We start from the raw sequence: 14215 nt of genomic DNA on the forward strand, positions 1-14215 counted from the left end.
TAAAAGGTGAATTCCAAATTATCAGGGTTATATATCCTCCATGTATCTACCAATCTTTTTGAATGGATAGTGTTTGAGAAGGTTTTCTGCATTTTATTTTGGATATATCTAGAGGAAGATTTCTTGTCAATGAAAGGGTCCACAATCTGATTACAGCCTCCACCCACCAGGAGATTGGAATTTGGACAGAAATGTAGGGTATAAGACATGGACTGCCAAAACTGTGCATCGAAACCGGTGGGACCGTAAATGTTAAGGAGGGGAAGAGGGCTACCATTAATAACGAGGTGGAGAAGAAGCCATCTGTCATCATCATCTCTCTCCTCCTTTTCTACAATTAAAGAAAGAGACTTGTGAAATAATGTCACCACTCCATTCTTTCGCTCCCTAGCAGGAGAGCAATAAACATGTCCCACCGAATGCTTTTTAAGAGAGCTAATATCATTTTTAGTAAGATGGCATTCCTGTAGCATTGGGATCTTACATTGTAGTTTAGATGAATGAAAAAGCACTCTTTGTTTCTTGGTGGGATTGCGTAGACCCTTCACATTCAAAGATACAATACAAACATTACCAGTCATATTGAGAAGGAAAGAGCATTAGGCGCAACCATGAGCTTTCTAAAATTGATAACAATATGAATTCACCATGCAAAAATATTAAGCCAACATGGAAAAAAATGTGCAATAAAAATAAGTGCGAGAAACAGATGTTTAAAAGGTAAAAAACAAGGAAATAAAAATGAATATAAAAGACAAGAGAAACATAAAAAGGGGAGAGAAAAGAACTGCAATTCAAATTATAAAACAAGAGAAAAAAAGACCAAGGATTAAAAAGTAGAGTAAAAAAAGAAGGTATGAGTAGTAGAAAAAGAGAAGTTGACAAAAAGCCAGGAGACTTCAGTCAAAGTAGACAAAATACACTTCCAGTGCGAAGGAAATAACATGGCGAGGTGGGGATACGCGAGAAGGAAGACAGACAGCAGAGTCAGCAAAGTCAAAGAAAAATGACAGAGACCACTAAGAAAATCAATGAATATAAATAGAATAAGGCACAGCAGTTGAAAATAATAGTACGTGGAGTTAGGCCCAATAGACAAGTGGTGCAAAAAATAAAAATAAAAAATGTGCATATTTAATGAAAAGAGTAACACTTTCCAACAAATTAAGAGGAACTATAAACACACGGGACTAGAAAGGGAGGCACAGGGAGGAGGACACATCAAGGAAGGAAATCTGTGCTAGACATGAGACATCTGTAAAGGAGAAACCACAGAGATATTTAGCCAGAAACAGCCTGAGAAATGCAAACATGCAACAACCACCAAGTTAAACATGAGAATAAAAGCAGTATCTATCAGTTCCAGAAAATGAAAGATATGTTAAGAGAATAATAACTGAAACATTGAGAAAGTCCATATTCAGGATTTCCTGAAATTCATCTCTTCACCTTTCTGACGAAAAATAAACTGCCTTAAATCCTCTGGGCAGTCAAATGCGTAGGGGGTTTACTTGTAAGTGATTTTGAAAAAAAAGTATACACTAGACGATATCTAGCCTTCATGGTACAAAGAGCACGATGAAAGGAGAGGAACTCCTCATGAAGAGCGTCAGTAGCACGAGCCACATCCTTAGAGAAGAAACCCCTCTGGCCAGACCATAACATTTGCTTTCTCTGCTTAGCAGCGGACAGTTCCATTAACATTTCAGTATATTCAGAAAAAAGGACAATTATCCCTAGAGCGACTGGCTGATGATGCAGAAGATGACCCACCAGGTTTGGGGCCAATGCGGTGCGCACGCTACAAGTTAAGATTTGTACTTTCTTTAAGGTCAACTATTTTGGGAAAATGAATCCTAAGAAAGGCAAACATATATATATTTTAGGTTATTACGTCTGTTGCAGTTCTCTAAGTCCTCCTTTTGTTGTTTAAGAACTATTTCTTTGGACATAGCGTCAATCTTAGTGGTCACATCCTGAACATCACTAATCTTTTGCTGTACCACCAACACTTTAGATTCTAAACTCGACCATTTCTCCTCTACTCTATAAAGGGTAGAACTAGTGTTAATAACAAAAGGTTTCAAAAGCTTTATTTCCTCCATAAGGTCATCCAGAGTAAGAGGCAATGGAGATTTTGCAGGAGAACAAAGCTCCTTCTTTTGACGTTTTGAGGCAGTAATGATGGATTCTTTACGGACAGAAGACATGTTCATAGATGCAACCTTTTGACCAGATGAGGGGGAGCTCCAAGTAAAAAGGAAAGATAAGCCCCTTAATGCACCAAAGCCACAAATATTGCACAGATATCAGGAGCGAACCTATATTCAAATAGCACCAGAGAAAATCCATTGTCCGATGAAGAGGGCTAAAGAAAAAATTTCAATCTGAATTCAGCTGGGAACCAAGTTCAAGTTCAGGAATTTGTATAGCGCACTACTCACCCAGAGGGTCTCAAGGCGCTTGAGGGAGGGTGGGTGCGTTATTTATCGAATAGCCAGGTTTTTAGTTGCTTTCTGAAGGAGAGGTGGTTCTGTGTAAGTCGGAGGTGAGTAGGGAGAGAGTTCCAGGTTTTGGCCGCTAAGTAGGAGAAGGATCTTCCTCCCATGGTGGGTCTGTGGATGCGCGGAATTGCGGCGAGGGCTTGATTTGATGATCGCAGTTGGCGGATGGGTGTGTAGAAGGACAGTCGTGTGTTGAGGCATTCGGGTCCTAGGTCGTGGAGGGCCTTGTGTGCGTGGGTGAGGAGATGGAATGTTATTCTCTTGTTGACGGGGAGCCAGTGGAGATCCTTCAGGTGACCGGAAATGTGAGCATGACGGGGAATGTCCAGTATGAGTCTGGCTGAGGCGTTTTGGATGCATTGGAGTTTTTCTGTAGTTTGGCTGTGGTCCCGGCGTAAAGGGTATTTCCATAATCCAGTCGGCTGGTGACCAGTGCGTGGGTGATTGTCTTTCTTGATTCGGTGGGGATCCAGCGGAAGATTTTTTTGAGCATGCGTAGGATGTTGAAGCATGAAGATGAGACGGCGTTGACTTGTCTGGTCATCGAGAGGGAGGAGTCTAGTATGAAGCCCAGGTTACGTGCGTGATCTGTAGGTATGGGTGCTATACCCAGGGCCGGTGGCCACCATGAGTCGTCCCAGGCAGAGGGGGATGATCCTAAGATGAGGACTTCCGTTTTGTCCGAGTTTAGTTTTAAACGGCTGTTCTTCATCCATTCGGCTACTTCTTTCATTCCTTCGTGTAGATTGGTTTGGTGGTGTTTGGGTCTTTGGTGAGGGAGAGGATCAGCTGGGTGTTATCTGCGTAGGAGATGATGTTGAGGTTGTGTTGGCGCGCGATGGATGCTAGGGGACTCATGTATACGTTGAAGAGGGTGGGGCTGAGTGAAGATCCTTGTGGTACACCACAGATGACTTCGGTGGCTTCTGATTTGAATGGGGGGAGGCGGACTCTCTGGGTTCTTCCGGCGAGGAACGAGATGATCCAGTCCAAAGCTTTTCCTTGTAATCCGACGTTGTTGAGGCATTGTATGAGGGTGTTATGACATACTGTGTCGAAGGCGGTGGAGAGGTCGAGTAGGATGAGGGCAACTGTTTCTCCGTTGTCCAGCAGCGTTCGGATGTCGTCTGTAGCTGCGATGAGGGCGGTTTCGGTGCTGTGTTTGGCTCGGAAGCCGGACTGTGAAGGGTCGAGGGAATTGTTGGATTCAAGACAGGCGGCGAGCTGACTATTGACGGCTTTCTCAATGACTTTGGCAGGGAATGGGAGGAGTGAAATGGGGCGGTAGTTATAAAGTTCAGAGGGGTCTGCTGTGGGTTTCTTCAGAAGGGCGCTGAGTTCGGCATGTTTCCAGCTTTCCGGGAAGGTAGCGGAGATGAAGGAACAGTTGATAACATCGCGGAGATGGGGTGCGATGATGGAGTCTGCTTTGTTGAAGATGTGGTGGGGACATGGGTCTGTTGGCGATCCTGAGTGAATGGAGTTCATCAGGCGGATGGTGTCTTCCGTGGTGATTGAGTTCCAGGTGAAAAGGTTGTGAGAGTGCTGTTTTGGTTCGGAGGCGGGTGGAGTGGGCTGTGCATCGGACTGGTTTTCAAAGCTGTTATGTATGTCGACAATTTTGTTGTGGAAGAAAGAGGATAAAGAGTCGCAGAGGTCTTGAGAGGGAGTGATGTCGTTGGTGCCGGCGGTGGGGTTGGTGAATTCTTTGACGATGTTGAATAGTTCCTTGCTGTTGTGGGCGTTATTGTCGAGTCGGTCCTTGAATGCAGATTTCTTGGTGGATCGGATCAATTGGTGGTGTTTGCGGGTGGCATCCTTGAAGTAGGTCTGGTTGTCAGTGGTTGGGTTTTTTCTCCAGGTTTTCTCGAGGGTACGACATAACTTCTTGTATTTCTTAAGGTCATCGTTGAACCAGGGGGCCTTTTTGCTACCTTGTTTGATCTGGTGGTTTTTCAAGGGTGCTAATTCATCAGCGCTGTGGGTGATCCATTGTGTGGGTAGGAGGGTTTTGGTTAAGCGATGTGAAGAGTTGTTCGGTGGTGATTTTGTTCCAGTTTCTTCGAGGAATAGGTTGTGGGGGGTTGTGGGTCGAGGTCTTTTTGTAGCTGAAGTGAACGCAGCTGTGGTCCGTCCAATGGAGAGCTGTGGTGTGATCGAAGGAGATGTGTTTGCTGGAAGTGAAGATCGGGTCGAGCGTGTGTCCGGCAAGGTGGGTGGGGGTGTCAACAAGTTGTTTGAGTCCGAGATTGGTCAGGTTATCCAGAAGGGTGGTGGTGTTGCTGTCGTTTTTCCTTTCCAGGTGGAAGTTGAGGTCTCCCAGTAGAATGTAGTTCTTGGAGGTGAGGGCATATGGGCTTATGAAGTCGATGATGTCTTCGTTGAATTGTGTGCGGGTTCCTGGTGGTCTGTAGATGAGGGTGCCTCTAAGTGTTATCGTCGGAGCTGGTCGTGATTCGGATGGTGTTCTTATGGACGATGGCGATGCCTCCTCCTGTTTGGTTGGTGCGGTCTTTTCGGATGATCTTGTAAGCGTCTGGGATGGCTATGGCGATGTCGGGTGCTGATGAGGCGATCATCCAGGTTTCTGTAAGGAAGGCGATGTCCGGCGATTCAGTGTCGAGTAGGTCCCAGATTTCAGTGGTGTGTCTGTGGACTGAGCGGGTGTTCATCAGGATGCACTTCAGGTGGTTGGAGTTGGAGCTGTGTTTGGAGGAAGTAGATTTGGTGAGGGTCCTGGTGCAGGCGAACTTGCAGGAGTGGCAGGCGAATGGACCATGGGTGTGTCCTGGGGCCGCTTCGCAGCATTGTGTTGTACGTCCGGGGTTAAGGGCAAAGAGGGTAGCGGCATCATACGTTGTACGGGAGGAGTGGGGTTTGCGAGGACCATGGGATCTGGTGCTGGGCGCGGTCCAGGCGCGGACGGGTGTAGACCGGCTTACCTTTGGTGCACCTTCGGCACGCATGGGGCGCGTCCGCTGCGCGTTAACGCTGCCCGCAAAAGCATCTGTCATAAGTGGATGGTTGAGGGGGGTGGGGCGTGGGAGGAGCAGCTTGGAGGCGGTAGCGGGGTGGAGAGACGGGCTGTGAGGCAACAACAACAAAAATAGCAGCAACCAGAAGAAAGCAAAACAGGGCGAGACAGTGGCACAAACTAGGCTGACTGTATGGGCAGAAGCACAATCGGGCAAAGATTACTTCAAAAATAAAATTAATGCGAGCAGAGCAATGTGAGTAATGTGAGCGCTACAGTTACAATGCAGGCAATGGTGCATAAACACTCTGAGATAGCGCAATGGCAGCAGAGCAATCGGTGCTTTAAATTATCTTGAAAGCGCTACGATACCACGGAGCTTCGTCAGCAGATTGGAGCGCTACGGTGACACAGTGCCTTAGGAGCGTGGGGAGCGACCTCTTCTGAGCGGGTCAGGAGAGAACCAAGGAACAAACCTTGTGATTAAACAGTGAATTAAAACATATGACCCATGCAACCCATGCAACTGCTTACACACCAACTGACAGATTGATACAGACATTTAGATAGTTTAATGACTAACTCATTCATTCACTGAGACACGTTTAATTACTCAATTATACAGACAGTCATGCACTTACTAAATCACCCATTCAAACACTTATGCACCCACTCATTCTCATTCTTCAATACACCTTGGCATATATATAAATATAAAACATATTTTAAACTTTACATATTTAAACTTTACAGAAACACACAGTCACAAGATGATGTCATCAGTGATGTCATCAGTGTTGTCATTTGAGATGTCATCAGTGATGTCATCAGTGATGTCACTGGCCATGTCATGAATAATGTAATATGTGACGTCATCAGCAGTGCATTGCGGGGGCTTGAGTTACAGATAGCTCAACTAACTATAACGTACACATTTCTATGGTTTTGTATGAGTGAAATGTGCAACTAACTATAAGTCCTGAAACCTATGGTTTTTTTAGTGAATTTCAAAGCTTTTTTAAATGTTAATTTGTAACTATAACGTCCTTGAAACCTATGTTTTTTTCAGTGAATTTCAATGTTTTTTTAAATGCTAATTTTGAATTATATTGTTCATTAAACCTATGTTTTTTTCAGTGATTTTAAATTATCGTTCCATTCTTAACCTAGTGAAAACAGCCGCTATCCCCAGTTTTCCAGCAATAAGTTCAGCAAAAAAAAAATTGCCACAAATGACACCAACAACTAGCCGTAATAATATGCAGAGTAGGCGTTCCCATGTAAAAATAACACAAAAACACCACTTCCTGATATTTTCAACGAGCAGCCAAATCTGGGGTTCGATCCAAAAACAGGCAATACGCCTCGTTAGTAGTAGGAATCTAACATTTGCTTTTTACTGGTGTAAACCACGACCACTACCTACAGTGTGAAAGGGAGCCCAGTCCAGAATCACATCTGAAGAACAACACACGTCATAAAGTTAGTGATCATGCAGGTCCGACTCCCAAGAAGGCAACAACACCCACTTCCACCAACCTCAGGACGTCCCCCCGGACGACCCCCTCCCTACTACCACTGAGGCAGCGCAGAACAGGAGAGCGGACCTTCCAAAAACAGCATGGTCCCTCAGCCACACAATACTTGAATGTTGACAGATGTGGCAACTAAGTATGTGTGAAGGACGCAAGTCACCCATCAATAAAAATGCACATAATACCAAATGTAGCAGTGATGTGCTGGACAGACCTCACTATGCAGAGCACAAACCTCTCCACATGTACATATGTGGTATTGGGTTCCCAAGGCCTACATGCTCCGAAGATAACCCACTTACACCGAAAGAACTGTTGGCACGGAAACTGAAAAATGCAAAGGACAAGTTTATTAAAACCCCATGGGGTGGTCGTACATTCCTACAGCACCCTTCGGTAATGCAAGAAGTATCTCACCGAACATCGGTGTGACCCCCTCTTTTATACGTTTTACAGGTAATAAAAAAGGACAGGCGACACAAAGTTACAGAACATTATGTACATATATGGTCATGTTTTGGAACACTGCCAGCTCATTGGAGGGTTTCAAACCCACTGGTCAGTTTGCGGCACATTCCTGAGGGGTGACTGGTCAATGGGGTCTGCGCATGTACAGGCTTGACCGTTACTAAAAATAGCCTGTTGCTGGGCAAACTCAAGTGGTCAGTGGTACGGACAACGGACTAAAGGCCATGCTGGCCACGAGGCCGCTCATGATCTAAGATGGCCTCCGTAACACACAAAATGGCGTTTTCCGAGTATGGCCAATTTAGACAGAAAACGTGTAGCTACAGCTAAGCGCTAACTCGGTCATCGTCAAATTACGACAGACGACCCTTTTAGCGTTCAGCTGAAGCTACCTCATAGTGAACATAGTCTGGGTGTTCATCTTCGATATCGATCAACATTATCTGAGCTACTTCTTTATGAAGCATCATTTTGTCATGAGCAAGAGCTCGTCTCGATGGTATACAGGCCGATAGGCACATAGAACACAAAGCTGGACCACATTGAATACATAGACATATAAAAAACAGTATCCCCACAAGAATACATAGAATCGTTAGCAGTTTCCAACCCCAAGTGGTAAGCATTGACCAGAACCACCCTGAAAGAGTCCAAGTACCATTATCCGGATGTATTTCTGCAGCTATCTTATGCAGTTTCGAAATTGCATCATAAACGGATGGTGAGTTGTCAGGTACGTAAACACAGCAGCTACTTCCGATAATTCTACATGCCCCCCCCCACGATCGGCTAGAACTACGTCTAAAACCATCCTGTTCTGTAACGTAACAATTCTAGAAATCTGCAGTTCCTCAGTAATGTTTCCCAATGCGATAGCAGTGTCATTTGCTACAGCCTCAACTACACGAGTCAGTCTTCGTATCTTTCGACTATTCAGAGCAGCCCCAACAAAAGAAAACAGTCCGAAATTAAAATCCACATACTGTTGCAAAGCAGTGTCGGTCTGGTCAATGTCATCTAACACAATGGCACGTTTAACACGGTTCAGTATAAAATCGTGGTACAAAATATAATCATTATGGTACATCGGTGGGGCAATGAATACAGGAGGTAGTACAAAAGATACATAACAAGTACCTAACCATCCCAAAGGGAGTTGATGATACCCTTTCGTTCCACAAATAAAATACGTATTTCGTGATGCTACAAACGATATACCATTCGGGCTGTCAAACGTTATTGTGGTATTACATTCGCTTTTCCCAACCGAAATCGTGCCTTTATTACGTATACACAAATCAGCTTTTGTAGCAATGACATTTATAACATGTGAGCTGGAGACATTTATGTTACGTTGATTGCTGTAAACACGTGGGGCAGAGATATTGTCGGGCCGGTATTCTTCCCATTCAAATCGAGTACCCTCAGCTCGCGGATACCCATCTCGGTCATGGTAGCATACTTTATTTAAACGGAAAAGCACCCCCCCTTTTGTTGGCCATCTCAAAGTGAAGAGCAGAGTGTACCAGGCATTACAGGATCCATTATGTGAGAACGGGAGTGGAATGAGTGGAGTGCCCCCTTTCTTCTGGTGCCCAGGTAGCATCCCACACACCCAACAATTTGAAGTATTTGTCATATTATGCGTATGATGCAAGATCTGAATGAAACTATTGTTCAGATAAGTTTGTCGGTGCCGTTCTTCATGGTAGGGCAAGGTGAAGTAAAAATGTTCAGATGGAGCCGGGGTAGTCGGAAGCAAATGTTCACGTGCAGGTACCACAAGTTCAACTACCCAGGCTATTACTGCTATTACCACAATCGTTAGAACAAAAAGGATGGCACCAAGTATTCGTTTATCCCGTGATGCAGACGACGCCATAGTTCAATTGTAGTTCAAAGAGTCTTAGATGTTCAAAAGTTCAGAAAGTTCACAAGTTCTTAAATGTACATATGTGTATTATACCTAAAAAAAAAAGAAAAATACGGTGCTGAGCTCCGAGGTAGCCGTTGTTTTCTTCTCCGGGCCAAGACGGGTGTCGCTACACTTGACAGAACTGATCCCCCCCCCTTGGGATTCCCGGTTTCCGTTTCACAAACCTGGAGCTGTAACCAACCAGTTTCAAAAACAACCCAAAAATCTTCTCATCGTGGCCGTAGATTGTAGTGCTCTCGTCCAGAAACAGTGTGGTCCGGGAAGGCTCCCTCAGCTTCGGCCGATGTCACCGCTGGGCTCTTTTCTTTATCCAGAATCTCCTTGTAGTCGGTCAACACAGCAGGATTTACCAGGTCAGGAGAGACACGACGGCAGTGGGTTGAGTGTATCCACCGCTTCCTGTTGGTCACTCATACAGCCGTTCGAGTAGCCAGGAGGACCTGCTACGGGGCCACGCCACCTTGGTTCCAAGCTATTCGTCCTCTCAAACGACCTGATCATTACATGATCACCAGGGCGAAGATCATGGCCCTCTCCAGTAGAGTTGTCAGGGAGCGCTTCTCGAACCTGTTGATGAATAGAAAGCAAATCATTTGTTAATCGTGCCAAATAGTCGTTCATCATTATACAAGGCACATCATGTATCAATCGCGGCTTGGGCACCCCCCAGATATTCATAGGCCTTCCAAACACCACTTCATATGGTGTGAGGCCTGTTCGAGAGTGGGGCACTGATCTAAGAGAGAGTAATGCTAGCGGTAAGGCATCCGGCCATTTCAACGACGTGGACGCCACGATCTTAGCCAATTTTAGTTTCAACGTGGCATTATACCGCTCGACAAGACCTGCCGATTGAGGGTGGAACACAGCATGAAACTTCTGCTGAATCCCTAACCCCTTCAGCACGTATTCCACAATTTTCCCGACAAAATGAGGCCCATTGTCGCTCCACAAAAATTTGCAAATTCCGAATCGAGGGAAGTACTCCTTGAGCAACACCTTAGCTGTTGTCAGTGCTGTATTATCTTTCGTGGGGAAGGCCTCAACCCATTTGCTAAAAGCACATACCACCACTAAGACATACTTCAGGTTATTGCAGCGCTCAAGCTGGATATAATCCATTTGGAGTACCTCGAATGGTGCAGAAGGTGGAACGAACCCTCCTTTCGGAGTATGGGTCCCCTTAGCAGGATTGTGCTGCAAACATATCAGACAGGTCTGCACTACTCTCTTGGCTGTATTAGCAATCTCGGGATGCTCCCAAACTCGCGTTAACAATCGAGTAATTGCAAGAGCCCCCACGTGCGCTAACCCATGTGTCATTTGGACCATCGCTTGCAAGTAAGCTGCAGGCAACTTCCATTTCTCCATGTCCTTGCTTCTCCAACACCCTTCATCGTCTAGTACCCCATCAGTTGCCCATGCCGCAAGTTCTGATTCAGTAGCTGATTTCTGAATATCTAATATTTCCGCTCTAGCATCATTCCATCGCTCTGCTTGGGATTTTGTCACGTACATGGGGGAGTCAGCTCGGGACATAGCCGTTTGTCTCGCTATGCTGTCCGCAAAGGCATTTCCCTGACCTACTTCATCAGTGATCTTTTTATGGGCGCTACATTTGATTATCGCTACTTTCTTTGGACAAAGCAACGCATTGAGGAGATCACGCACTAACTCTCCGTGCATAATGTGTACTCCATGAGAAGTTAAAAACCCACGCTCTCTCCAGAGTAGACCAAAGTCATGTGCTACTCCGAAGGCGTACCGGCTGTCCGTGTATATGTTCACACATAGGCCAGCACTCAATTCGCAGGCTCTTGTCAGGGCTATCAGCTCAGCTGCTTGAGCCGATTTCTGTGGTATTCTAGCTGTTTCCACCACTGTCTTAAGTGTCGTTATTGCATAGGCTGCGGAAGTTGTGCCATCTGGCAGCCTCAGACATGATCCATCAACCCACAGTTCCCCATCCACATCTGGAAGTGGCACATCCTGTAGGTCAACACGACCCTTTGTCTGTTCCTCGGTCAGGAAAACACAATCATGGTGTTTGTCTTCCTGACCCTCCTCGACCGGATAGGGCAATAAAGTGGCAGGGTTCAGAGTAGCACATCTTTTTAGTGTGATATGTGGCGCCAGCAGGGTAAGCTCGTATCCTGTTAACCGTGCACTCGTGAGATATTGGGTCTTTGTTTGATTTAGCAGGGCATCTACTGCGTGAGGAACTAACACCAACAATTTGTGTGATAACACTATTCCCTCACTCTGCCGTATCGCTACTGCTGTTGCTGCGACTGCTCGAAAACACCCAGGTAACCCTCGCGCTACGGGATCAAGAATGGCAGAGAAGTATGCACATGGCCTCTGCTTGTCCCCGTGTGCCTGCACTAACACTGATAACGCGCACCCATCTTTCTCGTGCACGTACAATGTAAAAATCTTCGTATAATCTGGTGTACCTAATACGGGTGCAGAGCAAAGGGCTTGTCTCAGTTGATCAAAAGCATTTTGACATTCATCTGTCCATTCAAGGGGCATTGGTGTAGTTTTGGACAGTAATGCTAACAAAGGCTTGATAATGTGCGAAAACCCCATGATCCACTGTCTACAAAAGGACGTTAACCCTATGAAGGCGCGTACATCTCTCTGTGTGCGGGGGACTGGTGTATCTAAAATCGCCTGAATTCGATCTGATGTTAATGCACGCCCCTCCTTAGACAAAAGATGACCGAGATAGGTCACCTTGGGTCTACAGTATTGTAGTTTTTTCTTAGAAACCTTGTGATTATTCTGCGCCAGAAAAGAAAGCAAAGCAATCGTACTGTCCTCACATTGCGTGTAAGAATCTGCAGCAAGCAGAAGGTCGTCCACATATTGGATCAAAACAACCTCCGATTGCAACTCAAAGGAATCAAGCTGTCTTTTCAAAGCCTGGCTATAGATACTCGGGCTCTCAGTGTAACCTTGAGGAACACGACAAAATCTATACGATTTATTATTTAACGTGAAACCAAACAGATATCTGCTATCGGGATGGACAGGGATGGAAAAGAAAGCGTTTTTCAAGTCATTTACACTAAAGGTCGTGGCCGTTGGTGGTACCAGCGTAAGCAAGGTCGTAATATCAGACACCACCGGGAATTGGGGAACGACAATTTTGTTGATCTCTCTCAAGTCAATAATAAAGCGATAGACTTTGTCGTCAGTATCTCTTTTAAGAATCGGGAGAATAGGGCTGTTACAGACATTATAAGAAACCTCTTCCACCACCCCAGCAGCAATCAAGTCTTGGACAATATGAGTCAGGGCAATTTCACCTTCCTTCGAAATCTTATACTGTGGCACCCGTGGCAAAGATGCCCCCTCCTTAACAGTAATATGAATAGGTGGAATACGCATCTCCCCCACATCCGTGTCTGAGGTCGCCCATAACGTGTGCGGGAGAGAGGCCAAAGCGGGAATATCCGATATGGTATAGAACCTATTCGGATCAGGGTAATTGTCATTCAGGATAACCCGCACTCCTTCAGGAGCACACCGTATCGTCGCTCGACAATATTTAAGCAAATCAAGGCCCAAAATATTATCTGGGGTATAGGTAGATAGCAAAAATTGGCCAAAACTAAAAAATTTATCAAGACAGAGTGCAAGGGGTTTAGACAAAGGGCTAGGGGAGGGTGTGCCATCGAACCCTACACATGTTATCATTTCGCCAGACAGGGGAGCCCTCGGAACCAATTTCTTTGACAAGGCGCTACGAATAGCTCCGGTGTCGACTAAGAATTGATCAGTAGAACCCAAAATGCCCGCTGTTACGTATGGACCTTCCTGATCTACCGGCACTTCAATTGGCTCCGCACCCCATCCTACGCAGTCCTATGCATGCACATAATCCTGGTGCTCCACATTCTCACCCTCTGAAATCTGATATTGGTTCCGTCTATCAAAAGTATTTCGTTCATCCTGGCCACGGCCCCCTTGCTCAGCCCTTCCACGATCACCTCCTCCTCCTCTCGCCCCCGTATAACCGCCCCGCGACCTACCACCTCCTCGGCCACGCTGGCTACGTTGTTCCCGTAGTACCGGACAATCCTCAGCCCAATGACCAAACTCCTTACAATAAGCACATTGATCCTCCGCAATATCCATACGACCATACGACGTATTTCCTCCACCTCGTCTACCCCTATCGTTCCCTCTACCCTGTGTTCCACGAACCTGCGCCAACATCACCTTCGTTTTCAATTCTTTTGCTTTCTTATCAACACTTTCTTTAGCCTCCAACTCCTGCCGCTCATAATACTGAGCCATAGTTAACAAAGACGCAGGGGTCGCCGTGGCCCAGGAACTCTCACTCGACTTCAATCGTTTGGCAATCTCCGGCAGGAGTTTAGCCACGTACTTATCTACAAACAAATGCCGACCTGTATCATCCGTTAAAGATTGACCACTGTAATCATGAAACGCCTCTTCAAAGCGTGTAAAAAAGTCTGAAACCGTTTCATCTGGCTTTTGTTTACATGAAGCTAACATGGTCCAATCTATTTTTTTAGAAGGTACAAGCGTTTTTAATTTAACCAAAATGGCTGCCGGAAGATCTAAGATCAACTGACATGGCTTACATGCTGGTTCCCTATCTAAATCAGCTGCATTTATCTCTTTCCAAGTTCCCCCAAGTATCGTTTCATCATTATTTTTCCGAATTTGTCTCCACATGTCGGGCGGAAGGATTAACCCAAAAAACAGATCTATATCGACAAGAGTCATCACACAAGACGAAATAGCCCCTTCCACCCCTTCA

This window comes from Lissotriton vulgaris, chromosome 11 (genome assembly GCF_964263255.1).
Source record: "Lissotriton vulgaris chromosome 11, aLisVul1.2, whole genome shotgun sequence".
NCBI classification, from domain to species: Eukaryota; Metazoa; Chordata; class Amphibia; order Caudata; family Salamandridae; genus Lissotriton; species Lissotriton vulgaris.